The sequence below is a fragment of the Hyperolius riggenbachi genome, chromosome 9, assembly GCF_040937935.1.
Source record: "Hyperolius riggenbachi isolate aHypRig1 chromosome 9, aHypRig1.pri, whole genome shotgun sequence".
NCBI lineage: Eukaryota > Metazoa > Chordata > Amphibia > Anura > Hyperoliidae > Hyperolius > Hyperolius riggenbachi.
In genome coordinates this window covers 170,221,303-170,238,401 of record NC_090654.1, presented here as the reverse complement: position 1 = coordinate 170,238,401, position 17,099 = coordinate 170,221,303, and the positions used below count along the sequence as shown (strand labels likewise).

Genomic DNA, 17,099 nt, shown 5'->3' with positions numbered 1-17,099 from the left:
AATCTGGGTACTCCCTTTCCACCTCAGTGATTTGATCTGCGAGATCTTGGAGCGCAAGCTGCATACACGTTTGTGGAGGGATGTACACAGCAGCCAAAATAAATGAAGAAAACTCACGGGGTGAATAGTAGGGTTTGCAGTTTATGAAGAGTGTTTCCAGCCCAGCCGAGCATGTCCTCTTAATAACTGTAACATCCATGCACCATCTATCATTAATATAGAAGCAGAGTCCTCCACCTTTGGTTTTGCCAGAAGTAAGTGGGTCCCGGTCAGATCTGTAGAGTGTAAATCCATTAATCGGCAGAGCGTTGTCTGGAATAAGCTCAGATAGCCAAGTTTCTGTGAAGCAAATAGCCGCAGAGAGATAAAAGTCCTTCTTTGTTCTGATCAGTAGTTGAAGCTCATCTAGTTTGTTGCATATGGACCTGACATTAGAGAGTATGATTCCAGGTAGTGGAGAGCGCAGTCCTCTGCGTCGAAAGCGAGTCTGGATCCCAGAGCGTTTGCCTCTTCTTCTAAGCCTCACTGCCTGGTTCAGCACTGTAGCTCCACTGGTCAGAATCCCCAGAAGATCAAGAGTAGATGAAATATCCAGAGGTAGATTATATTTAGCTAAGTTCCGAATGCTCAGTAGTTGTTCACTGGTGAAGGTTATCCGGGTTGGGTTGCACAAGGCAATGTTGAAAAACAAAAATACATAAAACAAACATAGAAAGACAGAGCAAGCTGCCGAGGCTGCCATCTCCAGGCGCCTCCTCCTCATCACTATAGGACAATAGGGCAGCCCCCTCCTTCAACATCTTCAAAAAAACCCTCAAAACTCAACTTTTCACTCTGGCCTACTACCCCTCACAAGTGCTCTAAACCCACAGCTGAACTCTGGTCCCCTACCTTTCATGTCCTTACCTCTCCCTCTAGATTGTAAGCCTTTGGGCAGGGTCCTTTTGTTTCCTACCTGATCATGCACCTCCATTACTGTGAACCCATGCTATGCATCTGAGTGAACCTAACTTGCCTAATCTCCATGCTCCCATCCAGTGACTGACTAAGCATTACCTTGTACTCATACTGTGCTGCATGATCTGGTCTTTCTTGTATTCATGTATTGTCATTTTGCTGTATGTCACCCCTAAATATTGTCTGTAACCTAAACTAATGTCCAGCGCTGCATAATATGTTGGCGCTTTATAAGTACAATAAATAAATAAGTATTCTTTATAAATACACACCCTAAAAAATCTTTATATAAAGATGCTGGCCAGCCTCCCTGCTCGCTGCACATTTTTTTGGCAGTTAGACAGAGCAACTGCCATTCACTAACTGCTTTTAAAAATAAAGAAAACCATGAGAAGCCCCCTATGAGAAGGAGAAGCTCCCTATGAGAAGATGCACTAGCCGAAAATCTGTCGGTAATGTCAGATTTCTACTACCTACTGTAAGTGACAGCAACATAGGAGAAAAGTAATTTATGGCTCATTTTACTCTGGGAGAAATGTACTTCTTATTTGTAAGTGTTATACATTTTAAGATGTTCGCGACAGTTCCTCTTTAAGGAGCAGCAGGAACAATCTTTCAAAGGTCTTCATGATAATGATGTTAGGGCCACAGGCATGTAGTTGATGAGATCAGAGATTCCCTGTTTTTTAGTGACAGTGATGATGGTGGACATCTTGAAACAGTGGCTGAAGGGTCAGCATCTGACTTTGGAGGCCCCACCAGTGCAACCTGATTCTCAAAACTTACAGCACAAATTGCTGAGATCTTCAGCTAGCTCAGTGCTAGATGTTTCATGTTGAGTGCAACATGCAACACCTACTTCACTAGCATGGCCGCTACTACGTTGATTAACGTAGTTGCGGCTGCCCTAGTGAAGTACTATTGCATGGCATTTTCAACAATCAGCTGTTGCTTAGGTGAGCATGATACACTGCCAGTAGCACTAACCACTATGCCACCGTGCTGCCCACTTCACCACCGTGCCCGCGGGAACAGCTATCAGGCTGTTCCATTAACACTCATAGTAGCACCTATCTGGGTGTTACCAGTGCTTTCCACTTCAAACAACTTCAGACACTACTTCTGCCAACCATGCAGATTTCCGACAACCTCGGGTGCTATTTACACTTTCCACAATTAATGCAGGCATCAATTCTGCCAACCAGCCATGTAACTTCCGGACCCTAGTTGCCAATACAAGACAATATTTATTTCTTGCTCTAACAGTGCGTGCCTGTAACCTGATGAAACGTGGGCTTACTCACACAAAATGCATTGTTTATTGTCTATTGCTTAAATAAACCTAGTATCAATTATTATGCCTTTTATTATTTTAATACTGCATATATTGCTTGCACCAAGCACCTCCAACAAGAGGAAATGCTGCATCTACACGCAGCCAACTGGATCCCCATGGAGAACCTGATTGGAACTGAGAGCCTGGTCCCTGGCCACAAGTGGGACCAACACCACTACTGGCTGTAGCATTGTTCGCACAGTCCTCAAGAACCAGGTGAGACCTTTCCTTACGACTGTTAGCCAACAAAGTACACACTGTTAGCACTTCTTTCCTTTTTTTGTCTCTATACATTCCAGTGAGTCCAAGAAGGTGCACCAGTTTTACCCTCTGTTCATCTGATTGCACACGAGGCCAAAACTCTATACTATAAAAGTTTCTGTACTCTTTATTCATAAACATATCACACCTTTGAATTGTTTCATGAAGATTCGCATTTGGCATAGGTTTAACATAAGTTTGATGGCAGGTGAACATCAAATCAATTGTAAGTTAATTACAGTTGTTAGTGTCCATGAACTTTACAAGTTTTCCATTCACTTGTATCGCTGGAACATAAGTTGACCTCAAACTACTTAAAAGGAACCCAACGTGTGAAAACTATGGAAGCTGCCATATTTACTTCCTTTCAAACAATACCAGTCGCTTGGCAGTCCCGTTGATCTTTCAGGTGAGTAGGGTCTAAATCACGCACCTGAAACAAGCATGCAGCTAATCTTGTCAGGTTTGTCATAGACATCTGATCTGCATGCTTGTTCAGGGTCTATGGCATTAAGTATTATAGGCAAAAGATCAGCAGACAAAGTACATGATTTAAAAGGAAATAAACATGTTAGCCTCCATATATCCCTCACGTTGGGTTCCCAATAACCAGAAGGCAAAGGTCTATCAAAGGTCCATATGCATCCGCTCAGTGGCTAAAGACTTGATCACTGATTATGTTAAGTACAATCAGCTATCACATCAACCTGGTATGTCAATGGGTAGCTTGGTTTAGCTGAGCTTGCTTGCTCATCATTATGAAAAGGAGGAGAAGCCTGCAACCTCCTTCTGTGAGAGAGCATTATAGCTGATCGCCAGGAAAATTCAACCCAGCAATGGCAGATTGCTAATCTCCTGAGCATTATTATTATTATTATTATTATTATTATTATTATTATTATTATTATTATTGACCAATAAGATTATAGGTCGGCATACATAAATTGGCTGCTAAGTCTGCAGTGCAAGTGCAAATGATCATATCAGGAAGCAACCAATTAATATCTGCCCATAGCTTAATTCTTGTTCAGTCTTGGTAAGCTGTCAAGTGAAAAAGCAAAAACTATAGAGGAACAACTAAATATAGTGGGCCTTAAACATAATTTTTCCTCTTGGAGGCAGTGAAAGTTATGATCATTTTAGAAGATAAACAAATATGTGCAGACAGAATTATAATTAATGCCAACGACTAAACAAAAACATCTCAAATCATTAACCTAAACATATCCTAATAATGCAGAACTGAAAGAATCACAGGTCTCCCAAAACACACAGCAATCTTTGTGAATGGAAGAGCCACAGCCGTTCACGTTTCTTATCCTTCTCACTGTAGAAACTGCTGAATCACAGGTGCTACATAAGTAGTAAAATGGTTTTTCAACAGACCGTTCAGTTGCAGGTGAATAACTCCCATAAGAAGTGTTGTTTAACTTGTACGGGAGCTTGCAGCAAACCTAGTGCTCTGGAAAGCTTTGCAATGTTTCACTCCTAGTGAATCATGTGTTTCAAGTCATCATCCAAGGAGAGACTTTATTGCCGCTCTACGACTCATATATAACACTAGAGCATTAATAATATGGATTATGTTCACGCAGAAAATCCTACTGTGCATTTAAAACAGACCAGTATATTATCTTAGTTACAACCAACTGGAGAGTACTTATTACTGGCAGTGTGCATGGACCTCCTCTAGCTGGCAGTGTGCGCAGACCTCCTATTTAGATGAGAATGAAGCAGTTTGACTTTGGCAGAAAAGCTACAGTGTATAGGCTTGTTAAATAGCTAACCAGCAAAACCCTTACTGTAATAATACACCATTCACTAGTGGTTTATACAAATGTCCTGTACAAGGCCTTCAAGATTCTTGAGCTAATGAACATCTGTTTTAGCCTCTCTTGTAGGAAAGTTAGTTAAAGGAACAACTAAACTTAAATTAGAGGCAAAGTTTCTTTGATAAGCTCCAACCAGCCAAAAAAATGGTGCAGTGCATAGTAAAACTAGATATGAAGGGCTGCATTTACTAAAAATATTTTATGTGCATATTTAATTTTTTTTAAAATAACTATTTTATTGAGTCACAATAGTATAGAAAATATGGGAAATACTTCATGCAATGCAAACATACTGTTTGATTTGGGGGTCCCCTACCCCCCAAAAAAGTCAATTTGAAATGTCCCAATTACAGCAAAGTCCCTGGTATCCGGCACCAGCAGGGATGACCTGATGCCGGATACATGTGCTTGCCCCCCCTTCCCCCGTGCAGCATAAAATACTTACCAACCCTCCAGGTGGTATCTTCTACCCGTCCTGTAGCTCCTAGCGGCTTTCCAGTGTCCTATGTGTATGGCTCCCAGTGTGTTACCTGACCCGCATCTGGTCACGTGAAACGCCGGGAGCTGTGCACGGACACTGGAGAGCTGCTAGGAGCTACAGCAAGTTTTAGAAGATGCCACCCATAGTACACAGTCCCCGTTATCCCCTCAGGCATGCCAGCTAGTTGAGACTTCTAGTTGCCTTAATTCTGGATAATGAGGACTTTGCTGTAATTAGTTTGCAGCTGTATCAATAATCAACTGTCAGTTAATTGATGGGCATCTACGGAACCTGATTAACCAGTGCAAATTTACTGTTAATTTACAGTTAAAAAACATAATTTACACACAGTACATTGCTAGAGGAACTCTGCAGTAAAGGCTCATACACACGCTCAACAAAAGTCTTTTAAATGCACAATTATCAAACAACTTTTGTTGTTGAAACAAGTTGAAGCAACCAAAAAAAGTTGTTTGCTATTGTTCAAACAACTGATAAGACACAGCTCAAGTCAATCCAACTGTTTCAACTTGTCTCAACAACAAAAGTTGTTTGAAAATTGTGCATTTATTATTATTATTATTATTTTTTATTTATATAGAGCCAACATATTCCACAGCGCTTTATAAAGCACAATAAGACGACAAGGGGAACATAAATACACTAACAAAATGTACAACAGAGTTCCAAGCAGCAAAAATATTGTGACAAAAACAGTAAACATTAGGAGGATGATCTTGCCCTTGCGAGCTTACAATCTAATGGATATTTATTTAAAAGACTTTTGTTGAGCGTGTGTATGAGGCTTAACAGTTACTGTATTTAAAGGCTACCATATTTGTCCAACTAAAGTTAAAGTATCTTTTATGTTTAGACAAAAAGGCTAGCATCCCTCCTTCTTTAAAGAGGAACTCCAGTGAAAATAATGTAATAAAAAAGTGCTTCATTTTTACAATAATTATGTATAAATTATTTAGTCAGTGTTTGCCCATTGTAAAATCTTTTAAATCCCTGATTTACATTCTGACATTTATTACATGGTGACATTTTTACTGTTGGCAGGTGATGTAGCTGCTGCATGTTTTTTTGGCAGTTGGAAACAGCTGTAAACAGCTATTTCCCACAATGCAGCAAGGTTCCCAGACAGGAAACTGCCAGGAGTACGTACTCAAGAGTTTTTTGTGGGAGGTGTTTCACTACAATATCAGTCATACAGCACCCCCTGATGGTCTGTTTGTGAAAAGGAATAGATTTCTCATGTAAAAGGGGGTATCAGCTACTGATTGGGATAAAGTTAAATTCTTGGTCGGAGTTTCTCTTTAAATTGTTTTGTGTCTCTGTTGAGGAGAAACTTCTTTTTTCCTTCCATCAGGGTCCCTCTTCCTGCACTCCCCAGGAAGCTGCAGTCTACCTCCCCACATACAGATTAATACAGCAGTGTGGTAAGCAAGCAATGTAGCTCCTCTAGTACTATGTCAGATTCATTCTTCTCTGCTGCAGACTGGTTTTGTGCATGTTGTACCGCTACTCAGGTACTCGATGTAGTGACAGCGGAGCAGCTGCAGCAGAGGAGGGTGGCACTCAGTGTTGCTTGCGAATTTTCGCCAAAGGCATTTTTGCATCAAAAATACCATTTTCGTTTTCGAGATTTTTATGTAAATTTTTGTGTTTTCGCTTTCTCGATTTTTATGTAAATTCAGCCAAAATGTTTGCATTTTCGCCTAATGGCTGCCGACTTTTGCAGTTAATAGCAAAGCCCCCTTAATAATTTTTCAAAAAGACCTTATGGTTTTGGAGAAAATTGATTTTTAAAATTGAAGGAAAAAAGTATACATCTAAATGCGGTAAATGACAGATTACGTATTAACATAACGGTAGTGTAAATTTACTTATATCAAAAGAGAGAGCAGTGACTTTCATGATCGGGTTTCCAGGGAGTCCGTACTAGTGATGTTGCGATCTTGAAATTTTCGGTTCACAAATGCAATTTTGCCACAAACGTTCACGAACCATGCAAACCACCATAGACTTTAATGGGCAAGCAAATTCTAAAACCTAGGGGGAGCTTTTTCTGGCCACAAAGGTGATGGAAAAGTTGTTTAAAGGGGCCTAACACCTGGCCCGTTGCATGCCTGAGGGGGATCCATGCCAAAAGACCCACGAAAAATTACATAGTTGACCCAAAGTTGTGTTTTAATCTCTAAAGGCCTGAAATCACATTACATTCCTAAATTTGTGGAATAAAGTGCTTTAAAACATCCAGCATTGCCAGGGATCTTTATACAGCCATATTGCGGCTGTATAGTGATCCCTGGCCAAAGCTTCCACTTCCATTAAGTTTCCAGGGGGTCCATACGCAGTTATCACTAATGCTCTTTGTGGTTGTTTGCAGTGCGGTAAATGTGGCGTTTCATCTGTTAGTGTGAACCCTTACACTACTTGATCAACATGTACACACGCTGGACATTTTAAAGCACTTTATTCCACAAATATAGGAATGTAATGTGATTTCTGCCCATTAGAGAGTGAAACATGACTCTGGGTCAACTACGTTATTTTTGGTGGGACTTTTGCCATGGATTCCCCTCCAGCATGCCACGGTCCAGTTGTTAGGCCCCTTGAAACAACTTTCCATCACTTTTGTGGCCAGAAACAGTCCTTCCAGGTTCTAGAATCTGCTTGCCCATTGAAGTCTTTGGCGGTTCGCATGGTTTGCCGGTTCAGCAAATGTGTGTTCGCGAACCAAAAATTTCAAGTTTGCAACATCACTAATGCGAACCCCGGGAAACCCCAACATGAAATTCACTGCTCTTACTTTTGATATAACTAAATTTACACTACTGTTACGTTGCTACATTATCTGTCATTTACGGCATTTAAATGTACACTTTATTTCTTTTTTTTTTCACTTTCAAACAGATTTTATTGATCTCAACAATAAACAATAAACCTTTAAAACATACGAAGAAGGTCATACAGGCATATCGTCTTACACTTATACTTACACATATCAAACGTTAATAAAGGTGGCATACATATTTAAGTGTGTACAGACATATTATCGTCCTCATTCAAGTACTTGTACACTTTATTTCTATTGTAACTTTAAAATCGATTTTCTCCAAAACTATAAGGTAGTTTTGAAAAATCTTTTTCTCTTATACCCACTGTTAACCTTCACATACCCTGCAAATTTGGTGATTCTATCTGGGAAGGGGGCTGTGCAATTAACCACTAAAGTCGGCAGCTATTAAGCGAAAAAAAGCTAAAATATTCGGGCGAATTTTCACTTGGCGATGGGAAAATTGTACTTATTTTCACGAAAATAGGGCAAAAAGAATATTAGCATTTTCGCTCATCACTGGTGGCTCTGACTCAGGACTGGAGGAATTAAGTTGCTTACTCTTAAGTTTAAGCTTAAGTTGCTTGCTTTACTGTTCACCATATACATGCTGCCACTTCGAGAAATCATACAAAAACATGGCCTGACATATCATTGCTATGCTGATGACACCCAGCTATATTTGTCATTCAAACCTGATGTCACAGACCCCACTCCACAAATAAACGCATGCTTAGCTGAGCTTCAGGAGTGGATGAATAATAATTGGCTAAAACTTAATGCTGACAAAACTGAGGTTCTTGTTATCGAGGGCCAGGGCTCAACAGCAAAGCAGCTCCAGTCTCAACCAACACCGCTAAGGATAGGGAGCTCAGACCTGAACAACTCAGACTGTGTGCGCAGCCTGGGAGTACTGATTGATGGGAAATTAAGCTTCAGGAATCAAATCTCAGCTGTTGTGAAACATTCCTTCTTTCACCTAAGGAATATTGCAAGGATTAAACACCTAATTCCTTCAGAGGATCTTCCAACCCTAGTTCATGCTTTCGTCACATCAAGGTTAGACTACTGCAACGTCCTCTACACAGGCCTGCATAAGAAAGACTTACGCCGCCTGCAATTAGTACAGAATGCCGCCGCAAGGCTGTTAACGAGCCAACCCCGCCATTGCCACATAACACCAACCCTGAGCTCACTCCACTGGCTACCGATAAAATGGAGAATTCTGTTTAAGATTGGCTTACTGACATTCAAATCCTTGCACAATCTGGGCCCTGGATACCTGAAGGACTTGTTGCAACTACATCACACCCCCCACAATCTTAGATCAAAAGGACGTAACACCTTGGTCACCCCCAGAGTCCACCTCAAAACCTTTGGAGACAGAGCCTTTTGTCATGCTGCCCCTACACTTTGGAACTCCCTGCCACACCCAATCAGGACAGCCCCATCCCTGGAAGCATTTAAGTCTAAACTGAAAACCTACCTTTTCAGTCTGGCATTCATGAACATCTGACTATCTCCTCTGTAACACAACCCAGCCTGAAACCCTGTATTAATCTGAGACACAGCTATGCGCTTTGAGTCCTATGGGAGAAAAGCGCTTTACAAATGTTATTGTATTGTATTGTATTGTACTCTACACTGCTGCATGACTGTGCAAGAGGAGGGGCAAGAAAATAAACACATGATGGACAAAACTATTAAAGATGCATTGGTGATTCTCCCAAGCTCACAGTAACCCAGAGGTAATCTTGGAGGTGGAGGTAATTGGGTTTTCTGACTGCCTTAAGCAGTATTGCATTCTGGGGATTCAGAGGCATCTCACATTTAAAGGACAATTGAATTGAAGGAATATGGAGGCTTAAATATTTATTTCCTTTGAAATAATGCATATTGCCTAGCTGTCCTTCTGATCATCTACCTCTAATACTTTTAATAATAGACACAATACTTTTAATAATAGACACTGAACAAGCATGCAGATCAGATGTTTGACTGAGGGCCTGTTTCCACTTGTGATGCACGCGTGTGCAAGACGCGCAGCGTCACTTCATGGATTACGGGTACGCAGACAGATCCCATCAGCTATGCCATGCACAGCTATGGAATTTGCAGCCTACCGCACCATTTCAGATGGAAATGTCGATCGAATCGCTAGCAAAAGCGATTTGGCCGGCGGCGCCATTGTACCCTATGGCAGAGTTTCCCTGCGCAATTTGCTTGCGGGGAAAGTCTTCGGATTCAGTGTGGAAGCCGCACCAGTGGAAACTGACCCTTAACCAGTTAATTCTATCTGGATGACTATAGTCTTTCAGATAGGAGCTGCTGTAATCTATCTGGACACATATATGTGTCCAGTGTTGTTGGAGCGGGTGCGCAAACATTCATGCACTCCCGCCACTAGCTCCCAGCAGCACTTACAGGGCATCAATTGGTGAAGGGGAACAAGCATTCCCCTGAGCCAACCGAAGCCCCTGTGAATGAATCAACATGCCTCGCATTACGAGGCATGTTGATTCATGAAACTGAAATTAAAAAATAGCAAAAACAAAAAAAGATCGAGCACATCCTGGTAACTACCAGGATAGTTCTTAGCACCACCTAGTGGCCAAAAGTGTAATAAAAGTAAAAAAAAAATAATAAAAACATTTCATATATAATAAAATCGTATTAACCACCAAATTCCCCCATATCTACCAAAAATAAATGCATGTAAAAAAAAGTGACAGTTTAAAAAAAAAATACATAAATAGTTACGTTAAGGTCTGAGCTTTTTAATGTTTACAGTGCTGCCCATAATTATTCATACCCCTCGCAAATTTTAAACTTAACGTTACTTTTACTCAACTAGCGAGTCATTTTTTGATGGTATATTACATAGGTGTCTCCCAAAAGATAATAAGACAAAGTACACGAGGCATTATTGTGGAAAAAAAAATTCTTAGATTTTATTTACAACTGAGCAAAAAGTGTGCAGTCCAAAATTATTTATACCCTTCTCAATTATCAATAGAAAAGCCTTTATTGGCTATTACAGCAATCCTTCCTATAATTGCAGACCTGCATTTTGCATGTCTCCACAGGTATTTTTGCACATAAATCTTTAGCAGTAAACTCCGAATTTTTAAGTGTTGAGGGTCTTCTTGCCATCATCCTAATCTTTAGCTCCCTCCACAGATTCTCAATTGGATTCAAGTCAGGACTCTGGCTGGGCCACTCCAAAATGTTAATATTGTTGTCTGCTAACCATTTCTTCACCACTTTTGCTGTGTATTTTGGGTCATTGTCATGCTGAAATGTCCACTGGTGCCCAAGGCCAAGTTTCTCTGTAGACTGCCTGATGTTGTCGTTGAGAATCCTCATGTATTGCTCTTTTTTTATTGTGCCGTTTACTGTGATTAGGTTCTCTGGTCCATTGGCTGAAAAACAATCTCAAAGCATTAGGTTCCCACCACCATGTTTGACAGTGGGGATGGTGTTCTTTGGGTTGAAGGTTTCTCCTTTTTTTACGCCAAATGAAGGAAACATCATTGTGACCAAATAATTCATTTTTTGTTTCATCTGACCATAACACAGACGACCAGAAGTCTTCTTTGTCCAGATGAGCATTTGCAAAAGCCAAGCTTATCTGGAGAAGTGGGGTCCTCCTTGGTCTGCATCCATGGAACCCAGCAGTTAGTAGTGTTCGTTGAATTGTCTGCCTTGAAACATTGCCACCAGCAGAGCCCAGATTCACCAGGATGGCCTTGGTGGTGATCCTTGGATTCTTTTTCACCTCTCTCACTAACCTCCTGGCCACCACAGGTGTCTCTTTTGGCTTCCAACCACGTCCTCTGAGATTTTCTACAGTACGGAACATCTTGTATTTTTTTAATAATACGTTGCACTGTAGTCACTGGAACTTTTTTAGACATTTAGAAATGGCCTTGTAGCCCTTTCCTGACTTGTGTAACAGCCACAATGCACAGCCGCAGGTCCACACTGGGCTCCTTTGTCTTAGCCATGACTGTCCACAAACCAACTGAAGAGAGCTGCTGTTTTTTTTTACCTGTTGAGTTGATTAAAAAGGCTGTTCCCAATTAATCAGGGTAATTAGGATGCTTTAGAACAGCTTGGACTATTTGGAATGGTGTAGAACTATGGATTTTCCCACAGACTGTGACAGTTTGTGAAGGGTATGCATAATTTTGGGCTGGACACTATTTGCTCAAATGTAAATAAAAGCTGCGCATTTATTTTCTTTCACAACAATGCCTCTTGTACATTGTCTTATCGTTTGGGAAACACTTATGTCATTTCCCATCAAAAAATTACTTGCTAGTTGAATAAAAGTGACTTTAAGTCAAAATGTGCGAGGGGTATGAATAATTATGGGCAGCACTGTATGTAATGAGGGTATACTGTAGAACTGTAATTTTAGAAATTAAGGGGCTCGTGATTATTGATAGGGTAGAAACACATTTTTTTTATTTTCAAATAATATATTGTCCCTATACATTGTACTAGGAAAATAATTTAAATATGATATCCAGGAAAACTGTGCACATAAAATGTGTGGGTTTTATCTATAGTAGCCTTGTTCATTTTAAAACTATAGAGGATGGAATTGGAGAAACTGTGTATTTTTTTCATTTTTGTCTTGAATTTCCCTATAAAATGCATGGAAAATAAATTAATTACTGAAAGCAAGTATCACCCCCAAAAACAAGATATAGATGTGATAAGATATACTGTAGGTGTGATAAGTAGTGATAGCAATTTTGTTAAATTAGTGAGAGGAGCGCTGACAGGGGAAAATTGCTTCTGTTCTTGAGGTGCTTAGTGTGGTATGCCTTCTTGAGGCGAAAACACCTGTAGGCTGAAGTGGTTACGTTTTAATACATTTGCCACATGTTTGTTTTAGGTGCATGATTCAGACAAAAGAAATAAATATGGCAGCCTCCATATCCCTCTCAGGTCAGTTGTTATTTAACAATCCTGATAGCTACTATGTCGACAGTGTGGGAGTCTGTGTCAAAGTCAGTGTGTACTTCAGGGACCTCCTCTCATTATTTGCCCCTATGGAACAACAGAGGATTGTATCATGTTAGCCATCAGTAACAGCAGGAAGTTTTGAATCAAGATACTACTGACTTAAAGGAAAAAGAGTAAGCTTTCGGCCAATAAGCCTTCTTCAGACTCTATTCCTGTAACAACATTGCTTTAACAGTCTGGTGAAGGCTTACTGTATTAGGTATGAGCTTCTTTTTTTTTTTTTTTTTTTTTTTTGAAGTTAGACAATAAATGGTATCATCCTGATTAAAAACGTCCCACTATAGAACAAGACACTTTTACCATAATTTTCAACTACTCTGAGTAATCATATTTACACTTATATCACGTCAAGAAATAAATTATTTGCTTGTAAATTATTTTTGAGAAGCTATGTCACCCCAGTTAAGTTGCACAGGTTTAACCCTTCATTACCTGACACATGTAACAGATGTGGCCAGGATGCAGCTAGTCCTAGTTATTCAGGATTCAGGAATGCTCTGACATTCAAATATATTGGCCGCAGATACATGCCCAATTGCCAGCAATTTACAAATTATCACTAGAATCGAAACCTGAGACTTTATTGCTGATTTTATTGGACCATTTGTCTCAGTTTGAAACTCGCATTGCCACAGTGCAATATCTGTTTTAATTTTCCTAGAAAGCAAATAGTAGTCAAAACAGACCACCTAGTAAAAAGAACTGGATCTCCAGTCTCCAAAAGGATCTAGTTTATTCAAAGAAATGGTTTCTTAATATAAAGGGCACAAAAATAAATAAATAAAATAAATAGAAATTCATAAACAATGGAATAGATGGATTTCTGATAACCTAATCTTAGATTGAATATCCTCTGGTTTAACTGAAGGATAACCCCCTAATATTATGGATTATGTAGGCTGGGAATGGTCAGGGGGTAGAACTCTCTGGAGAATATCAGACTGCATAGGGGACAAACAATTAAATATGCTTGGGAGAGATTACCTCATTTGTTTTTTTAAATGTGAGCCATCTCATTAAATTTTAAAAGTGCCATAGATGACTGGAAAATACCTATTGTAGATTAAAGTATGGCAACATTAATGACCTACAAACCTGCACCCCAATTCATGGACTTTGCAACAAGCAACATTTTAAAAACATTTTTGACACCATTTTCATGAAAAGTTCTCCATGCCAGAATATGAAACTACGGTATATTGCAACTTCACAAATTTTGGCTGTTTATCCTTATCGACAAAGAAGAGGAAAGTGTTTTCCCACATAGACTCTATTACTCAATCTGAAAAGAGGAGCCACATCAGAAACCTCATTTTGTTTCAGTATCTGTAAAGTACTGCAAATGTTCCCAATGACTGTATGACAAAGAGATGGGTTAGAATACAGACTTACACATTCATAGATGACAGAAACCGATCTGCACCCTCTGGGTATGCAGAAAGGACACTGTGTGGGTATAGGTGGAATTACAAAGTTACTTTTGGCAGGTGGTCCAGAGTTGGATTAAGTAGTACCCTATCTGAATTTCAGTGACTATTCTGCCAAGGTTATTAGAAATACAGTCTTCATCAACCAAGCTTGCAGCACACGTGAATACCATTGAGGAAAAATTGACTTTTGATGAAGTATGATTTTTAGTACATCTCTAAAAAACAATTTGCTTTAAAACAGAATCAGAATCAGTATCAACAAAACAGAATCAGAAAACAAAAGATTCTTGCACATTGAGCAACCCCAAGACCACGTTTTAATCAAAGGAAGGCTATAATTAGTTGACTGGGTTTTTTTTTTGTTTCATTTAAATTAATTTTTCCTATTAAAACGGAAACAAGCAAGAGGGAACATTAATGTTCATAAACAGAAGAGTTTGAATAGTATGAGGAACCATGGTGTCAGCATTTGTTCCCCCAGTTTAAACTATGTAAACCCATATTACAGGGAAGGGGGGCTGGGGGGTGTACACCTTTTCAGAGGGAATTAAGATTCAGCTTATAACATGTTCCTACCGGAAAGTGCATTGCTTAAATCGGACCTATACCCCAGAACTTCCTCTCTGTTTTAAAATGTAAGCAACAGCATAATAACCTTTACATAAAAATATTTCTCTGTTACAGCTTACAGAACTCCTACAATAAATCTGCAACAGCTACTTCCTGGTTTCATAGGAACACAGAAAGAGATAACCTCCTGTGTATATTTTAGCAGATAACTCGGCACACACTGCAGCACAGTTCAGACAGAGCTGGCAGCTCAAATTACACTTGTGATTACTTGCAGATAATGGAGAATTAGGCTGTTCTCCCTAAATACACATGGGGTGGATTTCTTTGTATTTTAATTATCTCCTGTGCAAGAGTTTAGGTCCGGTTTAAATTTACACCAAATTTTACTACAGGATCTCATATTAGAATATTAAACATACATATATCCAGGCACATCGCCTCTAGTTAGGACATTAAATAAATTATTAGGGAAAGGGAGGTGCTGAAGGGGGTGTGGCTAGAAACAGAAAAAATCAATTAACCCTTCGCACACTCACATGCAAATGTTCAAACAAATGCATTCACAGATTTACTCATCCAGGCACAACTGTTATTTGTTGTGCCTGGATGAGTAAATCTGTGAATGCATTTGTTTGAACATTTGCATGTGAGTGTGCGAAGGGTTAATTGATATTAGAATATTAGACACAATTGTCTAAATCTACTTACTTTCTGCCAAGAATCAATAATTTCCATTACACAGTGTATGAAGTTTCATGCTCCTAAAATAGACGTTTGTTTTGTTAATCATGTTGCACTACCACAGCCATGTAGGTTGTCTATCTCACTTCATGAGTTTGTGGCTTATATAACAAATTCATTAAGCCCCTTATTTTAAAATAATTGTTAAATTAAAGAAATGTGTTATTTTTTAATATTGGCAACTTGAAATATTTATTCTTTTACAAGAAAAATTAAATCGGTGCATTATTTTACAGTATATATGCTTACATTTTTTTTATTTATTTTTTTTTATATTTTTCATGAAGACATTTTACAGTACACAATAATCCAAGTTGCAATCACCACACACACATTGCAATGCAGATTTGTTTCTAAATAGGACAATACAAAATTACTTTCATGCCCTTCAGCATTCTGCACAACACTGAGGTAAGGGAGTTCTATCTCATTTAATTGGTTGAAGGAGGGTTTACAGTGTGACATAATGTGATCTCAGGGGGTACAGGCTTTAAAACTGATGGTTAGAACAGAGGCTGAAAGTTACCTACAAAGGCTAAGAATAAATATTGATGCTTCATAGCTCGTTTTTGTGCAATTAGAGCACTAAAATGTATTTTAACACTTAATACAATAAAGAAAATACATAAGGGGGCTTATCTGTGTGAAGATCTAATCTACACTCTTAAGGAGCTGTGAAAAGTCACTTGAGAAGGCTACAGTGGAAGGAACAAGATGGTGTTATATTTCTCTGCGATCTCTGTAGGGTCACTCATACAACAACAAGCATGAACTTGAACTGCTCCCCTGGATATTATGTGCTATACTGATTTCAACACTCAGGACCTTGGCAGACATCTTCATTGAACTAACATTTTGTTCTATACTTAGAATATGGTATGCTTCCTCAGTTTCATGGAAGTAAATGAGCAGCTTGAAAAAACACTTTTAGGTTGAATTCTCTACCTTATCTCTGTCCCACTGAGCTCAGCTCAATGATAAATAAAATATAAAATGGCTTTTTACCTCATTTAAAGTCTATTTTTTAAACTTCAGTGTTACGAAATACCCTTTGAGTTACAAAATACTTTCCATATTAATGGAAAGCAGAAACACTAGGATTGCAGAGAGAGTCTTAAGGAACCAAAAAGCCTTATACTAAAATTCCATGCTAAATTATCTTCTTAAATCAGGTATTGCAAATACTCATCTTCACATTAGCAAGAAGCTACTTCCAAAATGCATCACTTCAGCTCAGTGAGTGAATATGTAAAGCATTCCTTTGTGCCCCTAAAAAAGCCAAAAATATATCTAGAACCACTAGTTTGTATTAGATGTTTCAAGCTTTCTTAGAAATCATTAGTAAGGCCCAGTGCACACCAAAACTGCTAGCAGATCGTCAAAACGCTAGCGGTTTTGGGAGCAGAGAGCAGATATTTGGCCGGGCGCACACCAAGCGGATTTTGTATGCGATCCACCAGCCGCATCAGCCAGTGAAAACGCTTGGCTATTGTATTTCAATGTGTGGTGCACACCGTCGGTTTGAGGTTTTTTTAGCAAACCGCAAACGCGCAGCAGGAGGCGCGTTTGCGGCTTGGCAAAAACCTCAAACCGCCGGTGTGCACCATCC

At 39.3% G+C, this 17,099-nt stretch overlaps 1 long non-coding RNA gene across 1 annotated transcript in view; it reads left to right on the top strand.

Annotated features, from left to right (window-relative positions):
* Positions 1-1,347: 1,347 nt before the first annotated feature.
* Positions 1,348-17,099, top strand: part of LOC137531777 (uncharacterized) — a 56,082-nt gene continuing 40,330 nt past the window's right edge. Inside the window, exons 1-2 of the long non-coding RNA XR_011023745.1 lie at positions 1,348-1,435; positions 2,359-2,509. This is a non-coding gene — a long non-coding RNA (uncharacterized lncRNA). The remainder of the gene's footprint in view (positions 1,436-2,358; positions 2,510-17,099) is intronic.